Source organism: Zea mays, chromosome 9, assembly GCF_902167145.1.
Source record: "Zea mays cultivar B73 chromosome 9, Zm-B73-REFERENCE-NAM-5.0, whole genome shotgun sequence".
Taxonomy (NCBI): domain Eukaryota; kingdom Viridiplantae; phylum Streptophyta; class Magnoliopsida; order Poales; family Poaceae; genus Zea; species Zea mays.
Window position 1 is genome coordinate 12,095,351 of NC_050104.1, and position 21,778 is coordinate 12,117,128.

The 21,778-nt window shown below is 50.2% G+C and overlaps 1 pseudogene; it reads right to left on the bottom strand.

Moving 5' to 3' along the window:
• Nucleotides 1-515: 515 nt before the first annotated feature.
• LOC109942463 (atherin-like) lies at nt 516-10,271 on the bottom strand (annotated as a pseudogene).
• Between the last annotated feature and the right edge of the window lie 11,507 nt (nt 10,272-21,778).

Consider the following 21,778-nt stretch of genomic DNA (forward strand, 5'->3'; position numbering starts at 1 on the left):
CCTGCGTGTCGTGCGGTCGTGCCCTGGTGGCTTCCCACAGTGTCGGTGCGGCCCGGCAAAGTTGAAGGCCAGCCCATTGTTTTCCGTCGGGCTGACCAGTGGCAGTGGCGGAGCTCACAGGGCGGATTGGCCTTCTACAAAATATCACGTATGTGTGACCAATCTAAGGGTACAATAGTTTTTCTCCAAGGGACACATTTTTAAGATGCACCCCTTCACTTTTATATAAGTGTAATAATTCTTGGAATACAACAGTTGCTGTCATTTCTCCTAAACTTGTTTTCACTATTATACAACACGTTATGAGCACGTGCTCGCGAGAACAGATGGAGAAGAAGAAGATTGCTCGCTGTTTTTGAGAAGAACGGAGGCCCTGGTCTCAAAATCGACAAGAAAGGTATGGAGCAAAAATGTTCCTCTTCGCGTGAAGCTCTCCATGCATGTCGTCGATGATGCGCTGTTGGAGGCGTACGCCGTTGGACAAGATGCAGTCATCCCACCGATGAACGCCATCCCTACACGCTGTATTCAAGTGCAGAACGTGCACTTTTGCGCGATCTATGCTGGATAGATAGCGGTAGTGCGCTGCCGATGGTTGAATGCGGCCTCCCTATCGTCCTCCCGTCACCGTCGGTGCCGATGGGAGAGGCGGATTCGTCGCCAACAGTGCCGATGGATGTAAGAGTTGGTGACACCACCGTCTCCTCCACCCACTGTTACAGAGGCAGTTTATCGCTGTTCCCCAGCACCGCCGGAGCCGGTTGTCGCTGGGACTATCGCTGCCCGTCGTGGACAACCTTCTTGCGCCGTCGACGTTCCGCACGAACACCTCAACTTCACCGGCCACCTCTAATGGGGTAGCCTCAACTCTCTCCTCCGGTGGTAGGGCCTAAAGACCCTCGGACTGGCCCGTGGCGGTTGGCGTCATGCTGGCCGATGGGGGGAGGGGGTGGCGGACGGCGCCGGTGGCCCTGGCATGGCCGCGCGCTCCACAGTGGGCATGCAGACCAGCACTACCGGAATCCGAGGCTTTGCCGAGTGTTGTATTCTTTGCCGAGTGCCTTTTGTCGGGCACTCGGCAAAGAAGGCTTTGCCGAGTGCCGCACTCGGTAAAGTTAGGCTCTCGGCAAAGAGCCCCTTTACCGAGTGCTAAACACTCGGCACAGGTAGGCACTCGGCAAAGACAAGTTTGCCGAGTGTAACGCACTCGGCAAACGGGGCTCTCGGCAAAGGGCCGTCAGCGGCCGTCCCAGAGCTGACGGCCGTCAGTCTTTGCCGAGAGCCAACGGCTGGCACTCGGCAAAGAGGCTTCTTTGCCGAGTGTCCCACATCTAGCACTCGGCAAAGAATTCTTTGCCGAGTGTCATCTCTAGACACTCGGCAAAGTATATTTTTATTTTTTTGATTTTGTCTCTCCAACTTTTTGTGGTATGTTCCTACACTATGTAGACCTACATGTATCATTTGTGGACAATTATAACAGAGATTCAATCGTTAGTAGATTTAGTTCGTTTATTTGAATTTCTTCGGAAAATTCAAATTTGAACTGCAGGTCACTCGAAACTTGGAAAACCGTCCATGAAAAAATGATATTCATGGTACTTAGCATAAGTTACGACCGATTTCAGAAGCGTACCGGAAACTTCGAGCAACATGCTCACTAAACATGGCCGTGAACTTGGCATCCACATGTTTAAAAATTGTATAAAACACAAACAAAGTCAGAAAATCATGAAACTTGTCCCCGTGTCATGATATCATATGTATAGGCTGTGATAAAAATTTTAGAGTATTTGGAGAAAGTTGTGAGACACTATGTGTAGAAACCTAAGAGATCCACATTGAAACTCTATGATTTCATGTGTAGTCCTCTTAGGTTTCTACACATACTGTCTCACAACTTTCTCCAAATACTCTAAAATTTTTATCATAGCCTATACATATGATATCATGACACGGGGACAAGTTTCATGATTTTCTGACTTTGTTTGTGTTTTATACAATTTTTAAACATGTGGATGCCAAGTTCACGGCCATGTTTAGTGAGCATGTTGCTCGAAGTTTCCGGTACGCTTCTGAAATCGGTCGTAACTTATGCTAAGTACCATGAATATCATTTTTTCATGGACGGTTTTCCAAGTTTCGAGTGACCTGCAGTTCAAATTTGAATTTTCCGAAGAAATTCAAATAAACGAACTAAATCTACTAGATATTGCAAACACTGTTATAATTGTCCCAAAATGATACATGTAGGTCTATATAGTTTAGAAACATACCACAAAAAGTTTGGTGCCTAAAACAAAAAAAAATACAAATGTACTTTGCCGAGTGTCGTGTGGTTGACACTCGGCAAAGTAGGCTTTGCCGAGTGTCCCGGGGTGGCACTCGGCAAAGAAGTGAAAAGCAGTCTTTGCCGAGTGCCCCTGGATGGCACTCGGCAAAGAAGGCGCCTTTGCCGAGTGCCGCCGATCTGGCACTCGGCAAACCATATTTTAAAAATAAAAAAAAAATCTTTGCCGAGTGCCGCATCGCGGGCACTCGGCAAAGAACATAAACTTAGCCAATCCGACCGGTTCTCCTTCTTCTCTCTCTCACTCACGCTCACTCGCTGCACGCCGCCGACGCCCGCGCTCGCTCGCCGCCGACCCCGCGCCCGTGCCCACCCTCGCCGCCGGCCAGGCGCCGCCCCCGGCCGCGCGCCCGCCGCTCGCCGCCCCCGCCCCCGCCCCCACCCTCGCCGCCCGCGCGCCCGCCGCTCGCCGCGCGCTGCCCGCGCGCCCGCCGCTCGCCGCGCGCCGCCCACGCCGCCCGCGCTCGCCGTGCGCCCGCGCGCCGCCCACGCCGCCCGCGCTCGCCGTGCGCCCGCGCGCCGCCCACGCCGCCCGCTCGCCGCTCGTCCGCGCGCCCGCGCGCCGCCCACGACCGCCGACGACCCCGCGCCGACGACCTCCACGCCGTCGACCGCTCACGACCTCCACGCCGTCACGCCCGTTCGCCGTCGTGCACCGTCCACGCCGAGCAAATAGGTATAAACTAATTTTCACATTTTAGTTGCTAAATATTGTCAAATAAATGTATATGTGTGGTTGTGTATTGTGTATTGTGATTGTGTATTGTGAAATAGAATTAGGTTTTTTGTGTTTGATTGTGTATTGTGAAATAGAGTTAGGTTTTTAGTCCTCACTTTGCATGCATTAGGTAAGTCTTCTAATTATTTATGTGGTTATTTAGGCATTAATGTATATGTGTGGATATGTATATGTGTGGATGTCAGCCATCGTGCTGCTACTTATATTTACAGGCTTTGAAAACCTCCCCGTGCAGGGGAGGTGCTGCCGGATTTTTTTGTTGATAGGCTTTGGTTAAATATGTTATAGGATGGAGGACCGTGAGTGGATGTACACGGGCCGTAGAGGAAGGAACGATGTCACCACTGAATGGATTAGAAAGACCGATGATTTCGTGGAACGGGCATATGGCGAAGCTGCTAAAGGAGCTAGTCTAGTCCCATGCCCGTGCAGCAAATGTGACAACCGGAAAAGAAAACCAAAGAAGACCATGGTAGAACATATTTGGAAGAATGGATTTACGCCGGGCTATACTCGGTGGATATTTCATAGTGAAGCGCATCGTACGAGAGAGGAGGTGCTGAGACAACGTGTCGAGGATTATGACGCGGATGCGGGGGTAGCGGATATGTTGAACGACTATCAGGAGGCAAGAGCTGTGGGTAAGTCTTAGTATAATATAAAATATGTCGCATTCGTTGCAAATTCTTGAAATAATGTATGGATACATCGTTTTTGTATGCAGGATTTCTTCAGATGCGATGCTGGATACGAGGCTAGGGCGGATGTGGTGGCCACCACGTGCTGTAAGAAGCTCGTCGTGGACATGCACTATGAGGCCCGCATCCAGGCCATCATCACCTACCACGGCTCCGTCCTTGGGGAGAAGGTGACCAAACCTCAAGCCCGAACCATGTCGTTGACCAGGGAGCAGTACCTGCAGGTAAAGTCATGCATGTTTGGTACCAGTACTCCATGCATGAATTTTATTTTATCTTCTGATATGCACTTTATGTGTTTACTTTGCAGGTGATTCCACATTGGTGCGCCGCACATCCTCTCTGCTGGGAGCAGATGGTGGATACGTGGTGTTCGGCTGAGTGGGACGAGGTGCACACAGCTAGCCGGGAACGGCGTTTGCAGATGCAAGGGCCCTCGCACCACCAAGGCAGCCGGAGCCTGGGCCAATATGCCGAAGCATGGGTACGCCACCTTTTTATTTCGATATATAGCACTAAGTTAGATATTATTTCTAACTATCTCGTTGGTTTTCGTTGCAGTCGGCGTCACATGGTGGCAGGCCTTGTTCCACCTTCTCGGCCTATGCTATGGCCCATAAGGGTAAGGCGACGTCCGACGTCACCTACAACCCGGATGACGGGCCCGAGGCCTACACCAACCCCGCCGTCTACAGCCGCCTCCATGACTACACCGCCATGGCGCAGGAGGTCCATGGCCCAGACTATGATCCGAGCACCGAGCCTATCGACCCCGATGTGCTCATGAGGGTCAGAGGAGGCAAGAGACATGGGCGGTACTGGATTGCCGACGGGGCAATCGACTCGTCCTCCACTCCCACTCTGTCTCAGGTGAGAGCAAGGAGCACTGGCTCGAGCCCAGCCATTCGACCTCGGCACGACAGCTCACAGCATCGCATTTCACAACTCGAGGTTAGTGCTTCTGTAACTCGTCCTTCCTTTAGTTATATACCTAGTCTTTGAGTTACTATAACGTTGGCTTGTAATATTACAGACCCAACTAGAAGAGATGGAGGCGAGGATAATGGCGGAGCGGGCGGCGGCTGATCAGAGGATGGCGGAGATGTTCCAGTACATGCAGAGCCTTGGCGCCGCACAGGGCATCGCTCCGCCACCTCCATTGTTCCCCCCAGTTGACCCTACTCTCTTCCACACTCCTGTGAGTACCAAAATTGTAGTTAGATGTTTGTAATGCATCTGGTATAACACATGCTATCTCTTCTTTGTGCAGGGCCAATCTGGGGCGGCATCCAACAACCCTCCGGAAGGGTTCAGCCCAACGCAACCCCGGCCAAACCGCCCACCTCCATGAGTCGTTGTTTTAGACTTCACAACTTATGTATAATACTTATGTTTCTGTTTGATACTTATGTGAGAGCTTGCGACGTTTGAGACTTATGTTTGTGTTGAACACTTATGTTTGTGATGGATATTTATGTTTGTGGTCACGGTTTTATGTTTGTGTTGGCTATTTATGTCTGTGATGATATCTGTGATGTATATATGTGATATATATGTGATATCTTCTGTTTGTGTGGATGGAAAACAAAAAACAAATAAAAAAGGTACATACTGGTCACTTTGCCGAGTGTAACACTCGGCAAAGAGGCTCTTTGCCGAGTGTCTGGGTCAAAACACTCGGCAAAGAGCACAGACCTGGGCACCGGCTTAGGTTCTTTGCCGAGTGTTGTGTCGCTGGCACTCGGCAAAGAGGTCGGCTTTGCCGAGTGCCATTTGAGACACTCGGCAAAGAGCCTGACATGGGGACCCTCCCTGGCGGGCTCTTTGCCGAGTGTCCCAAGTGGCACTCGGCAAAGAAGGCGGCTTTGCCGAGTGCTACCAGGAGGACACTCGGCAAAGATATCTTCGTTGCCGAGTGTCACCCTTGACACTCGGCAAAGCCGCCGTCTCCGTCAACCGGCGCCGTAACGGTCGCTTTTCTTTGCCGAGTGCACCCTGACACTCGGCAAAGATCTTTGCCGAGTGCCCGAAAAAAAGTACTCGGCAAAGAAGTCTTTGCCGATGTACTGTTTGCCGAGCCTTCTTTGCCGAGTGTTACACTCGGCAAAGCCTTTGCCGAGTGTTTTTAAGGCTTCGCCGAGTGCTTCCGGCACTCGGCGAAGAGGTTGATTCCGGTAGTGCAGGGACAAGCAGATGTAGAGCATGTGCATACTAGACTAGACGGCAGCGTGCATCGCTCAATCATCCCATCATCAGCATGCATCATCATCAAGTAAATTACTTGTTCTTCTGAATCGTCAACATTTATTCTTTTAGATTACTGTTTGTTTATATTTTTACTTCATTGTCTTGTTAAATTTGGCTTATTAATCTGTAGACCAGTGAAATTAACCAATCGAAGATCGATCCAAATGTAAAAAAAAGAAGAGCACTTCTTATCTGGAATGCTTGCTAGGGTAGCAGAGGCGCAGTTGGGTTTGCTAATCACTATTCTGATGCTGATCCCAGGATTGCCAAAGATGCATGGATAGTATTGTAAAGGTTACAGGGGTATGTATAATGCCAACGAAATTGTTTGATCTATTCTTATCTTTTTACTTGAATCAGTTCACTTGTGGTGCTCTTTATCCATCCTATATGTTTATTTTATTTGACTATTGGTAAATAACACTGCCCTGACATGTTGATTATTAAAGTTTTCATTTGACTCAACATGAGCAACGTGTTCTGCACCAGTCCTCTTAAAATCCTTTCATGCTTTCTCTGTCACATTAGTTACCTTTTATTCTCTCCACCACGAGAGCAAAATTTGTCCAGGATCGATGAGGCAAAGGGGATCATTAATTGATAAGATGAAGGAGAAGTTCCCAGATAAAACTGAGGGATGGAAGGAGGTGGAGGAAGCGGGCAAGCTAAGGGGCACGTGAGAGGACGTCAGGCAGCTGCTCAAGGCCACCTCCTGCCATCCCATCCTACTGGCCTGTGGTTGGAGCATGCACACAAGTGATTCTACCTACTGTGTGATGTCGTTTACTCATCGTTTCATCTAGCCACCTAGAGTTTATGCATCTCTACAAAGTGTCTCATGTCTCGTGCAATTGATAATGTTTTGAAGATTGTCACCTTTTCACATGTAGGATGCAGCTGGGTTTAACAGTACCATATTGACTATCCTTATGTCCAAAACAGAAAGTGCACAAAAGTGAGGAGTCTGCCCTTTTTTTGTTTTACACTGCTAGGTTAATTTGCACACTACTAGCAGTTTGGTTGTGGGCACTGGAAACCATAGCAGGTCTATATGCCCTGGTTTGAATGTGCTAAGGCCGGTACCATCACACTTAGGGTTGATTTGGTGACCGGGGATCCCGAGGGGAAGAAATATTCTTGCTATTCAAAATTGAATTGCAAGGGGATTCCTCCCCCATGGATCCCCTAGGGATCCCTAATCACCAAATCAGCCCTTAAGGGCTTAGGTATGCCCTGGTTTGAATGTGCTAAGGTACCATCACATTTAAGGGCTTAGGTATGCCCTGGTTTGAATGTGCTAAGGTATGTACCATCACACTTAAGGGCTTAGGTACCATTGAAGTGAAGTTTTAATTATTTCAGTTACAAGTTATGACTTGGTTGTCTAAATTCTGATTGTTTCATTGTTTTCCGCTTTATATTTGGTTATTTATTTCGTTATACTGTAAGATGTGTTGTAACCGTTGTATACACTTTCTCTCACAATTCTGCATGAAAATAGTTTCTCTATGCATTTATGCACTCACATTTTATTTCTTTGCTTATGATGTAATGTTGTTCAGTTCTATAGCAAGTATGTGCCCCGCCCCGATCACAGCAAAACCAAAGCTGTCGACCAGGGACACAGAGACAAATCTAGAATGGACCACCATTTGGTGCAAAGGTCGTGGACAGATCTGGATTCTAGCTATGTGGTGGACGTAGGACATACTACCCGGCCGGGAAACAATTCAGTGTGTCTGATAAGCATGTGATTACCCGTTAAATGAAGCCATGATTCGACACGTACGGTAGCATATATACGGCAAGATGATCATCGTACGTGGCAGTGATTGGATGCCTAGGTACGTGCAGCCGGTCTCGCGCGAGCTTGGCCCAGCACATATACGCCACTTCGTTCCATGCATAATGCTGTTTTTAGTGCACAAGAAAGATGATGGCACACGCACGCGTGGGTTTCTGTGTGGACTATCAACACATGATTGCCATATAATAAGCCCATAATGCTGAGGCATCAAGAGGTCCCTACGTACGTAGGCACAAAGGCAGCAGACGGGGGACGAGTACAAGACTGCATTTCACACGCATCAAAAGGTCCCTATGATGAGTACGCGTTCATCATGGTGAGGTCCAAGTGTTACTTTAATATATTGTGCAGTCATGTATTGAGTACTTGCCATGTGATCTCGGTAAACTGGCGGCGGCAGTTCAGAACTGGCCAGTTCCATCGAATTTCAAGCAGTTGCCGGCCGGGGCTGAGAGAGAGTATTACTGCAAGTTCATTCAATATTATGCCACAGGCCTCTAAATAATTTACTGACGAGAGGTTAGCATTTTCTCTGGATTCCAATAGGCATCTCAAGCATTTCAGTTACTAGCTAGCTAGTTGAAGCACCAGTGTGGTTGGTGGTGCTGCATGGGCTTCAGTAAGGACTTCGTACGTACGTGTTGGAAACCGATGCTTGTGATGTGGCCTGTGGGCATGCATAGGCGCAATATATAGATGCAGCACAACAGGTATATTTGTTCATGTCCAACCTCCCCAAAAATTGAATTGCAGCCCATCAATTCATGTCTACATTATCTTATTTGCCTGCACGGTTTTTTTTTCATATTCAATGTGTAAATACTTAACACGAAAATATATTATTTACTTCGTGATTCCACAAGTCAATGGTCAACATATTCTTGGCTTTTTTATCTGTATGTTTTCCATATCCATATTATCAATTATCAGTAAAAAAAGGTATCTCAACCTTAAATAATGCATTTATTATGCATAGAAGAACTATCAACTTAGGTCATGTTTTACCTTAGAATTATACACTTGAAATATATATACATACACACAGAAACCAAAAAAAGTACATATAATACCCATGGATCTTAAATATACACATATTCACAATTTAGTAGTATAGATTGGTAAACATATGCACAGATATATGTATACATTTTCTACATCAAATGTACAAGTACATATAACGGACAACATAGTGTCATATATACAACTTAACATATGCATGAAGACCAACTATGGATGTAATTGATACGTTATACAAGTCGCTTTTTGCATATTTGAATATACAAGATGTGCTACCATATACAGTCCCATACATTTACACATGGTGATAATTAACCCCATATAATTGCACAAATGTACATAAATATATCCTATGCATATATAGATATGTGTGCACATCTGTGTATCGATCTATATCCATCTGCAAAGGTTTGCTTTCATAGAACATATATATAATTACAAATAGTATGCTTCTAACAAATTTACCAACATAACAGGGCAATGCTATTTATGGTGAAATTCCTAGAAATCTAGCAGAACAAAAAACAACTGGCATCGACTCCAGTAGTCCAGTTGACAGACCTGATTCACAGCACTCAGTGCTGCTTTCTCTGAATGATTTTTTGTGCGCAAACTATGAAAAACCCAGACATAATCCACATACAATGCACGTTTGATAGTTTGCACACAACTATTTATGAGTGCTGATTGCTGAGTAGCCAGCACTTTGACTCCCAACATATATCTACAACCCGCGTCCTGGTTGCCCCCGCGTCGGGCGACTCGGACACTCCCCATAATCCCTAGCAGCCGTCGCCGCCCCTTCGTGGGCCTCTCCCTGCCGCGCCGCTGCCTGAGCTGGCCGCCGGAAGGTCCGGCTGCTTGCGGGGAGGGCGGCGGCGGGGCATCTTCGTCTCCCTCCGGCGGATCTGGGCGGGCGCGGCCGCCAAGGTCGCCGTGAGTTGCTCGTCGGCGTGGTCGGCCCCGGCTTCGCCCCCTCGCGTCTCGGGCGGCTGCCAACTCCCCTCCCTCCCCATCTCTTTGCCTTGCCGCCGCCGGAGCTAGCTGGCGGGTTGCTCGCACATCTAGCGGTGAAGGCGTCGGGCGGGTGCTTGCTGCCTTGTCGCGCGTCCAGCCCACGGTGGCGGCGTCCGCCCACTCAGGCAACGGGCCTGCGGCTAGGTGCGCGTCCGCGAGGCTGGCCCGGTGGCGGCGCCTGCGCGCCGCGACGGCAATCGCTGCTGCTCGGGGTTGGAGGTGTGCCTGGGCTGTGTGCTCGCGTACCGGATGCGCGGAGGGTTGGATCTGGCGCCCCCAGGGGGAGCGGCGTCGACGCGCAGTGGGCTGGATCTGGCGCGCGAGGTTGGCGGCCTCCGCATGCCATCCGTCGGAGGCGCCGGCAGGCTGGTCCCGGGCTAGCGCATGAGCCGGGGTGGAGGTTGGCGTTGGTGCGCCGGCAGGCCTGCACAGTTGGCCGGAATTGCGGTGGCGGGACCTCCTCTCATCTGGGGCAGCATCGGCTAGTGGATCGAGCTAGCGCAGGGTGGTGGTGGTGGCGGCAGGTCCAAAATCTTCATCATTTGTGTGGTACGTCGGTACCAGCGACGGCGAAGGCAGCTTGCTGTGTCTCGAGGTTTCGGCCAGACGTTGTGCTGGGGGCTCTTGGGCGAAAGTCTCGGCGACGGTGACGCCCATGGGCGTCGCTTCCCCTGTTGAGGGTGTCGCATCCCCAGCGCTATCTTCCTTGGGTGAAAACCCGGTCCATCATGGACAGGTGACAGTGGCGTCACAGTGACGTCACTCCCTTCCTGAAGGCGTCGCTTCTAAAGTTCGTCTCGGCCAGGACTTTGCCTTCGGCGGTTGCTTCGCTTCTCGGTGCCTGGTATGCGAGTGGAGGTGGGGGTTTTGCAACGTGAAGTCGGAGCTGCTACGTCAGGGGATGTGGCTCGGCAACGATAACACGAGGCGAACCTCCCTTCTTCGTGGTCCAGAATGTTTTGGAGGTCGGGTAAAAACCGGAGGCAGGGCGGAGGGTTAAGATTGGAAGTCGGAGCTGCTCTGTGCCTGAGCCCGGCAACGATGACTTGTTGAGACCTTTCGCTTCGGGCTGTCTGTCTGCTTTTTGTTTGGTTCGCCTATTGGCTGCTTTGGGAAGTCGGAGTTGTTGGATGCTCTGCATCCTTGCTTGATAACGATGACCTTTAGCAGTTTTGTGTGCTCTCGTGTGGGGTTGCCGCTGCCTGTGTTGTTTGGGCACTCTGTGTCGGCGGTGAGTGTGGTGTCGTGTTGATGTCCCAATCCAACCAACGGGTTGAGTTGTATGGTGTTGGCGTGTTGATGTCTCAATCCAACCGCATGTTGTTTGTTGTTTAGTCTAGTCCGGACCACTTCTTCTTAATTAATATAATCGACAGCTCTCCTGCCTGGTTCGTTTAAAAAAAACATATATCTACAACTCACTGTAGATGTTAAGCAAAAGGAAAGCCCCTTTCTCAGCACAGCAAGCTTTGCAGACTGTACGTCTTTTCGAGCGCGCACCAGTTACTAATTGATTATAATATTCAGTACAAGTGAGGGAAAACTAATGCGGCAGCTGATGACTTAACTCGGCGAGCGCCTAAAAAATCTAGCATGTTGTTCACTGGTGGACGCATCTCCGGGTTGGAGCGTAATAACCTTAAGTTTTGAGCATAAGATCCTTTAATTATAAGCGTAAATACCGAGCCAATGTGAGAGGTTGATAGCTCTAGTAGGTTGTTATTACGATCATATTTTTATGGCAGATCCGAAAAACATGGCAGCCGCATGCATGCGGTTATACAGATCCAAAAATTATGGCAAGATGCATGCATGAGTCAAACACGTTCCCTTGTATGCGCGTAAATTTAGGAAAGATATGTGTGGCGGTTTCTACTTTAAATGCTTTATTTCCTCCATAAATTTAGGATCGCTCCAACAGCCATGCAGATAGATCGTAATAACCATTTTATGATATATACTCATACTAAATATGCCACACTGTGTAGGTATTTATGCAATTCGTCACACTGCGTAAAAAATCTGGCATGTTGTTCACTGGTGGACGCATCCCCGGGTGGAGCGTAAAAACCTTAAGTTTTGAGCATAAAATCACTAAATTATAAGCGTAAATACCGAATCAATGTGCGAGGTTGATAGCTCTAGTAGGTTGTTATTACTATCCTATTTTTATGACAGATCCGAAAATATGGCAGTCGCATGCATGCGGTTTCTATTTTTATACAGATCCAAAAATTATGGCAAAAATCATGGGAGTTTCCATTGCATGCGCGCAAATTACAAACAACATAAATCAAGGAATTGCCTTTCCAATGTGCATGCAGTAAACTGATATACGAACTCTGTGTTTAAGCATAAAATCGTACAGTTTTTGGCGTAAATAATACATGTGATAGGCATAAAACACAATAATCGAAAAGAAAACTGCGCCGGATCAGAGGATGTCACGCGCGATCATCGTTGCGCGCATCTCGGGCCTTCCGTGACGTCGCTCGCTCGAAGATCGCGCCTCATGCGTCGCCGTCGCTACTCGCACGTCGACGGACGTCGCTTGCTCGCCGGCCTTGGAAGTGTCGCCTCCTCGGGACCTCGGGGACGCCGCCGCTTGCCCGCACAAGGGCCCTGCTGTCGCTCGCCCTCTGGATCGGGGAGCCGCCGCCACCGACCTGGGAACTGCCGCCACTACTCCGGATCGAGGAACCTCCGCCACAGTGCGTCGAGGTCATGGAGTTGCGGCCACCGGCTGGGGATCCACCATCGCGCACGCTCTGGGGCAACCGACGTCGTCGCACGCGGCGTCGCTAATGAATCGGGGTGGAGCGTAAAAAACTGAACCCTAGCACTTCGGGTCTTGTTTTATAGACGTCTAGATGTGGTCCGACTCGACCGGATTGCACCGTCCGACCTGGGCTTCCTCTAGTTATTGGAAGCCCAGGGCTCCTAATATATAAACTATATATATAGTATTTAGAGCCCTGGGCTCTATTTAACTACAGAAAGCCCCGACCAGGTGTGCAGACCGCACCGGACCCTTTTTAGCTTATTGTACCTACCTGTGCTTATTTAGATTGATCACCTTCCTTGTTTTACTATTGCATGCCACCATTATTGTATACGTGCATGACACGGTGATCACCTTCCATCTCTAGTACATGGCTATACTTAGAAGGTACTAATCAGGTGATCACCGTCCATCTCTACCGGGCACTGTTTCTATGAACCGGTTGGAGCCTAGTCTATATATTGTTGGTCTTGTTAATCAATAATACAACAATCATTCGACTATCATGGTATCAGAGAGGTTCGTTTCGAACCATCGCTTCCGCCTTTCCTAACCACGCCATCTCGCTGCCATGGCCGACGACGAAGTCGCAGCTGCTGCTGCTCGCCGTGCTTTGGAGCAGCGCGTCGCCGCCTTTACTGCTGAAGAACGCCGCGAGGCTGCTCGCCAAGAAGCTGCACACCTGGAGGCTGCGCGCATCGAGGCCGAGCGTCGCGAAGCCACGCGCTTGGAGCAGGAACGCCGCGACGCCGATGCCCATGCCCTGGTCATCGCTGGTGAGGTCGCTGCGGCTACTGCCGCTCTTCATGCTCAAGCAGCAGCGATCCTCAACGTCAAGTCTCTCGTTCCCATCGTCCTCGACTTCACGTCGCCCCACTACAATCGATGGCGTGGCCTCTTCCTCAACACTCTTGAGCGCTATGCGCTTGTTGATCATGTGCTTTCCGACGACGACCGCTCCGCCGACGCCATGTGGAAGCGCATGGACTGCACTGTCTTGTCCTGGCTCTACGGCACCATCAATCCCGAGCTCCTCGAGGTTGTCATGAACCGGGACGATGGCCCTCCCACTGCTCGTCGCGTGTGGCTCGGTCTCGAGCAGCAGTTCATTGGGAACAAGGAGAGTCGCGCTCTTCTCCTCGACGCCGAGTTCCGCACCTTCGTCCAAGGCGGTCTGTCCATCTCCGACTACTGCCACCGGCTCAAGTCCATGGCTGACCAGCTTGCGGATCTCGGCGAACCCGTTCGCGACCGTACGTTGGTGCTCAACGTCATTCGGGGCCTCAACGACAGGTTCTCCTACCTCGGCGCGCTGATCCAGCGTCAACGTCCGTTCCCGACGTTCGTCGAAGTCAAGTCCGATCTTCGCCTCGCCGAAATCAACATGGCTGCCAAGTCTGCCCAGCCGCCTCAGGCCTTCGCTGCCTCGGCCCCTCCTCCGCACAACAGCGGCGGACCTGGCGGCGGTGGACGCAAGCAGACAAGGCGTGGCGGCGGCGGCAAGAAAACCTCTGGAGGTCGCGGTCCTGGTTCCGTGCCCCCTACCGCGACTTGGGTTGGCCAGCCGCCACGACCCACACCCTGGCAACCTGCATTTGGCACTTTCCAGGCGAATTGGGCCGGCCCGCCAGGACCACTAGGCGTCCCGCCGCGTGCACCTGGCCCACCTCCGCAGACTTTCTACGCCGGCCCATCCGTGCTACCTGGGCCGCCTCCGACGGCTGCTTCACCAGGCCTCCTGGCGTCCCCGCCTGGGCCATCCTAGCCGGCTCCACCAGGCTTCATCGGCGCCAACACGCCACCTCCAGGATGGCTGCAACATCCTGGCGCCTTCTCCTGGGATGCCAACATGTTGGCTGCAAATTTCAACACGATGACGCTTCAGCCACCGCCAACAAATGAATGGTATACGGATACAGGCGCTGAAACTCACATGACATCCAACTCCGGTAATCTTTGCACCTCGCAGCTTCCTTCTTTTTCTACTCAGTCCAATATTGTCGTTGGAAATGGTTCTCTTTTACCTGTCACTCACACCGGCTCTGCCACCCTTCCTGCCATATGTGGTCCTCTTCATTTAAATAATGTTCTTGTTTCTCCTCACCTCATTAAAAATCTCATTTTCTTTCGACAGTTTACTATTGACAATAAATGCTTTGTTGAATTTGATCCCTCTGGCTTTTCTGTGAAGGACCTCAAAACCCGGAACGTGATCGTCAGGTGCAATAGTTCCGGTCCGCTATACCCGCTTCTATCATCGGTTTTTCAGCCCTTAGCACTCACTTCCGGCGTCTCTTCATCTACTCTTTGGCATCGACGTCTTGGACATCTCGGTCATGAGGCCTTGTCTAGTCTCGTGTCATCATGTGCTATTTCTTGCAATAAGAGTGATTCCGAACACTTGTGTCATGCTTGTCAATTAGGTCGTCATGTACGTCTCCCCTTTCCCACCTCCAGTTCGCGAGCAATCAATAATTTTGATTTAATCCATTGTGATCTTTGGACATCCCCTGTTCCTAGTATTTCTGGCTACAAATATTATTTAGTCATTCTTGATGATTGCTCTCACTTTCTCTGGACCTTCCCCTTGCGTCTCAAGTCTGACACATTTTCTACTCTCACTCAATGTTTTGCCTATGTCTCCACCCAGTTTGGTGTCACCATTTAAAGCGTCTAGTGCGATAATGGTCGTGAGTTTGATAACTCCTCCTCCCGCACGTTCTTTGCCACACATGGTGTCACTCTCCGCATGTCTTGCCCCCATACCTCGCCACAAAATGGCAAGGCCGAGCGCATCATTCGCACCACTAATAATATCCTTCGCTCTCTTCTATTCCAAGCCAGCATGCCTCCGTCGTACTGGGTTGAGGCTCTTCATACTGCTACCTATCTTCTCAATCGCCATCCCACTAAAACCTTGGCCTCGGCCACACCTTTCTTTGTCCTATTCAAAACCCAACCCTCCTATGACCATCTTCGTGTCTTTGGTTGTCGCTGTTACCACAACCTTTCCTCCACCGCTGCACACAAGCTAGCCCCGCGCTCCACTGCCTGTGTCTTCCTCGGCTATCCCTCCGAACATAAAGGGTATCGCTGTCTTGATCTTTCTACCAATAGAATTATCATCTCGCGTCATGTCATTTTTGATGAGACCTCATTTCCCTTTTCTGAAGTCTCTTCGCCTCCTTCCTCTGACTTTGACTTTCTCTCGGAGTTGGATGCTGCTCCTATTATTTTTCCTGGTGTCTCACATGTTTCAGGTACCATGGCTCCTCGCACCGCTGCCCCTGTTGGCTCCTTGCCCCAGGTTGCTGCCAGCGGTGCCACGCTGCCTCCGGCCTCGACGTCCGCGGGGGTGGTCTCTGACGCGACCACCACTGCGTATCCTGGTGCTGCCAGCGGTGCTACACTGGCCTCAACGTCCGCGCGGGTGGTCGGTGCTCCCCATGCGACTTCCTCAGCCTCGCCCACTCCTGCGGACCGCACTGGGAGTGCGTCTGAGCGCACCGCCTCTCCGGTGTCTGGTGCGGGCTGCACCACCGGTGCTCCTTCAGGGAGCATGAGCCTGCCTGAGATCATGCCACCTCTGAGCGGTTCGACGCCACTTGTTGAGCGGCCGGCGCCTCCAAATGTGGTCACTACTCAGCCTCTAGCCAATGACCACAGCATGCTAACGCGTGGCAAACGGGGCTTTCGTCAACCAAAGGTACGGCTTGATCTGCATGTTGCTCCTTTGTCTCCCGTGCCCAAATCCTACCGAGGAGCATTGGCCGATCAAAATTGGAGAGCTGCTATGTCTGAGGAATTTTTTGCACTTCAGAAGAATAACACCTGGGACTTGGTTCCTCGTCCCTCGGGTGCTAATATTGTGACTGGCAAATGGGTTTATCGGCACAAGTTTCGCTCTGATGGTTCACTAGAGCGGTACAAGGCTCGCTGGGTTCTTCGTGGTTTCACTCAACGTCCTGGAATTGATTTTGATGAGACTTTCAGTCCGGTTGTCAAACCTGCTACCATTCGTACAGTACTCACAGTGGCTCTCTTCCATCGTTGGCCTGTCCATCAGCTTGATGTGAAGAATGCTTTCTTGCATGGCACCCTTGATGAGACTGTCTATTGTGTACATCCTGCTGGTTTCGTTGATAGCTCTCGGCCTGATCATGTCTGTCGTCTGAACAAGTCTCTGTATGGGTTGAAACAAGCTCCGCGTGCCTGGTACAGTCGTTTTGCCACTCACATTCTCTCTTTTGGCTTTGTGAGTGCCAAATCTGACACTTCCCTGTTTATATATCAACATGGCAATGACACAATTTATTTACTTCTCTATGTGGATGATATTGTGCTGACAGCATCTTCAGCCTCTCTGCTCCAGTGGGTGATTACAGCTCTACAGCAAGAATTCTCCATGACAGATCTCGACCCTTTGCACCATTTTCTAGGTCTCACGGTGACTCGCCATCCCAATGGATTTCATCTTTCTCAGCGACAGTATATTCTTGAAGTTCTTGAACGTGCAGGTATGATAGACTGTAAGCCATGTTCTACTCCTGTCGACACGAATGGCAAGCTTTCTGGTACTGACGGGCCACCGGTTGATGATCCGACTCACTATCGGGGTCTTGCTGGCGCACTGCAATATATCACTTTCACTCGGCCTGACATTTCCTATGCTGTTCAGCAAGTTTGTTTACATATGCATGATCCTCGGGAACCACATTATACGTTGATCAAACGTATTCTTCGCTATCTGCATGGGACATTGGATCATGGCTTACATCTTCGCCCCACAGATGTTTCTGCTTTGGTTGCCTACTCTGATGCTGATTGAGCCGGTTATCCTGACACCCGTCGTTCGACCTCTGGGTATGTGTTTTTCTTGGTGATAACCTCATCCCTTGGTCATCCAAGCGTCAGCCTACTGTTTCCCGTTCAAGTGCTGAAGCAGAGTATCGTGCAGTGGCCAATGCCATTGCTGAGGCTACCTGGCTCCGTCAGCTCCTTCAGGAAATGCATTCTCCCCTGAAGCACGCCACTGTTATTTTCTGTGACAATGTTAGTGCAGTCTATCTTTCCTCGAACCCAGTAAATCACCAGCGTACGAAGCACATTGAGATCGATCTACACTTCGTCCGTGAGCGCGTTGCGGCCGGTGTTGTTCAAGTATTGCATGTTCCTACTACCTCTCAGTATGCTGATATCTTCACCAAGGGATTGCCTTCATCGGTGTTCACAGAATTCAGGTCCAGTCTGAACATTCTTCCAGGTGGTTGACCACGTTCAGACTGCGGGGGGGGGGTGTTGGATTACTATATTTAGATTGATCATCTTCCTTGTTTTACTATTGCATGCCACCATTATTGTATACGTGCATGGCACGGTGATCACCTTCCATCTCTAGTACATGGCTATACTTAGAAGGTACTAATCAGGTGATCACCGTCCATCTCTATCGGGCACTGTTTCTATGAACCGGTTGGAGCCTAGTCTATATATTGTTGGTCTTGTTAATCAATAATACAACAATCATTCGACTATCACTCCCAAACAAGTTGCTGATGGGTTTATCCGCAAGCGGATGGGCGGACGAAATGTTTGAGTCGGTGTCGATCTGAAGGGTTTTACACGGTTCATTCGTGTCCGCGTCATGTTTCCGATGGCAGAATTTTGGTACAGCACACAGCAGCTGCACCTAGCGTAGCATCATATGGCAAACAACGTTCTGAGAGGATCTTTGAACCGAGTGGTACACCGAAAGTGGCGGACGGTCTACCCTTAGGTCCGGACAGTCCATGTCCCGTGATCAGATTAACTCTGGTGATTATCCTTATCTCATGCGTGATTATCCATCTAATCACGTGCGGTTTGTTAGTTATTGTCTAGGAACGGGTTCAGATCTCCTCCTATATATATATATATAGTATTTAGAGCCGTGGGCTCTATTTAACTACAGAAAGCCCCGACCAGGTGTGCAGACCGCACCGGACCTTTTTAGCTTATTGTACCTACCTGTGCTTACGCTAAATTATAATACGAGTTATGCTGATGTGTGTATCAGTTTATGCAAATATAGTCTGCGCATATTACGTGAATTGGGCCCACGATCCTGCCCACGCGCTCACAATTATCCAGTCTCACGTCGTCACTATAAAAACACCCCCACGCCGCCAGGGATTATGTTTTAGCGGCGGCGGCGGTTTCCTCGGGCGTGCGAGCAGGCGCCCGTGAGCAGGAGAGCCCCGGCCGCCGCGGCACTCTCCAGCCGGCGGATGTGGAGGGGGCGCGAGGAGGAGGAGCCTCAGCGTCCGCGGTGGTACAGCTTTAGGAGGCACCGGTCGGGCGCGGTGGAGTGGGCGGTGGTGGTACTGTTCATGGTGCTGGCGGTCGTGGTGCTGCTGGGCGCCGTGGCCGTCCTTGTGGTGGTGGTGCTGCTGCATCCCCGCGCGCCGTACGTGGCGGTGCGGGCGGCGAGCCTGTACACGCTGGTGTACGGGCAGACGGGGGTGCTGGACGACGTGCAGGTCACGGTCTGGGTGGAGGCCCGCAACGGCAACGCGCACTCGGCGGCCTACTTCTCGCGCCTCGAGTGCCGCCTCGCGTTCGCCGGCGCGACGCTGGCGGTGCTCTGCGCCTACCCGTTCCACGTGCCCGCCAGGGGCATCCTCCCGCTGGCGTACGTGGCGCGCGCAGGGCGCCCTGCTGGGCGACGCCGGCAGCGCCGCCATGGAGGCCGCACTCCGCGACGGCGTGGTGCCGTTCTGGGTGGAGGGTGAGGCCCGGACGCGATGGAAGGTCGCGGGGATCGTCGGCGTCGACCAGTGGACGCGCCTGGCGTGCCAGCTCCGCTTCTTCTGGCCCAACAGCACCGTGCTCCCCTTCAGATGCAGCTCCAAGTCCATGTTTTTGTTCTTCTGACCGCCGTGCCCTCTGTATTGTCTAGTGGCTACTCTTCTGACCTCAGTTCCATGGTCGGGCGGGAGCGTGACAGATCAAGATTCAGGAACAGCAAATGGCTTCATCGTTTTCTTTCTTGTCTTGGGTTCATTCAGTTATTAATTCACCCCCATGTCGCATGTATAGGTCGGCAAAAAAAGATTTTGTCTTTGGGTTCTTTCTTATTGCATTTTATGCTTCCACTAAAAAGCAAGTACCACATTCGTCGTTTTAAAACAGATCATTGATTTACGCTAAAATTCGTATCCATTTACGCTGTTTCGGACCACGTCTTACGCTTAAATCCACCTGACCTAGAACCCGAGCACGATCGGAGCGCGATTTTCACGTCGTAATTTAGGCCACATTCGTTGTTACGAAATAGATTGATGATGTACGATAAAATTTGTACCCATTTACGTTGTTTGGTTCACGTTTTACGCTGAAATTTGACCAAGCCAAAATCTGTGCACGATTGAATGTGATCAATTTTCACGTCGTAATTTTCGGACCCCATTCGCTGTTACAAAACAGATATATGATTTACGCTAAATTTCGTACTCATTTACGTTGTTTTAGCTCACGTTTTACACTGGAATCCGCCCGAGCAGAACCCGCGAACTGCGGCTGTAAATTAAAATTTATTTCCTTCTACTAATGCTCTCAAACCGTAACCGTCCCTTTATTTACGCGATTATGCAGCACGTCTTTCCTTATATCAAACCGGTCAAGATTTATATAATGCATGGTTTATGCTATCATGTTACACATCGTTATACAGTCGTAAACGGTTTATTTACGCATCGTTATGCAGTCGTTAACCGCCGCCAATATCACAGATACGAACGTGGACGAGCGGCTGTAAATGAGAATTTGTTTCCTCCCGTAACTGTGCCTTTATTTACGCGAACGTGGGGCACGTCTTTCCTTATCTCAAACCGGTGGATATTTAAATGTTGCATGGTTTACGCTATCATGTTACACAGCGTTATGCAGTCGTAAGCGGTGTACACATGGTAATATTTGTTCCCGTGATTCGTGGCCCAAAAGATTCCTTCTATGCATGATTTATGCATATTTCTACATATATTTATGCATGCGTATATCGCATGTCACGTTTCATCCAGGATTCGTGGCTATCATATGCATGGCTGACGCATGCTCGCGTACAGTGGGTCGACCGCGACCTGGTTGGCGTCCTGGCTGGGGCTTCCCCCACTAACGGAAGCCCAGGGCTTCCATTACCTCTTCCCTATATATATATATATATATATGAAAGGGTACGGCCGATTGAGAACCCCCGAACACATTCCAATCGAATTAATTACTTTATTTATCATTCTTGTCCTATTCGACTCTACGTCATCTATACTCGTCTTGGGTGGTCTGTCGACCCCAAGACGACCCTAGGATCTTACCCCTCCGTGGCGCAAGATCTGGTTGTCCACTCAAGATCTCTTTCTCGAATTGATCTCTTAATTTCTAGGCGATTCTACGTCGTCTGGGGACACCCCGGGTGACCTATCGACCCGGAGCGCCCTAAGATCTCTTTCTCAGGGGTGAGATCTAGATTCCAGCGAGGAGGAAGATGACCTTGCGCCATCGCGGACCATCCACCACTTTTGGTTTTTTTATTGTGGTGGTTCATGATAGTCGCCTAGAGGGGGGGTGAATAGGGTGAAACTGAAATTCTTCAAAATAATCACAACTACAAGCCGGGTTAGCGTTAGAAATATAAACGAGTCCGCGAGAGGGCGTAAAACAAATCGCAAGTGAGTAAAGCGGTGAGACACAAGGATTTGTTTTACCGAGGTTCGGTTTTCGGAAACCTACTCCCCGTTGAGGAGGCCACAAAGGCTGGGTCTCTTTCAACCCTTTCCCTCTCTCAAACGGTCCCTCGGACCGAGTGAGCTTTCTCTTCTCAATCACTTGGAACACAAAGTTCCTACAAGGACCACCACAAGATTGGTGTCTCTTGCCTCAATTACAAGTGAGTTTGATCGCAATAAAGAATCAAGAAAGAAGAAAGCAATCCAAGCGCAAGAGCTCGAAAGAACACAAGCAAATCTCTCTCACTAGTCACTAAAGCTTTGTGTGGAATTTGGGAGAGGATTCGATCTCTTGAGTGTGTCTAGAATTGAATGCCTAGCTCTTGTAAGTGGTTGGAAGTGTGAAAACTTGGATGCAATGA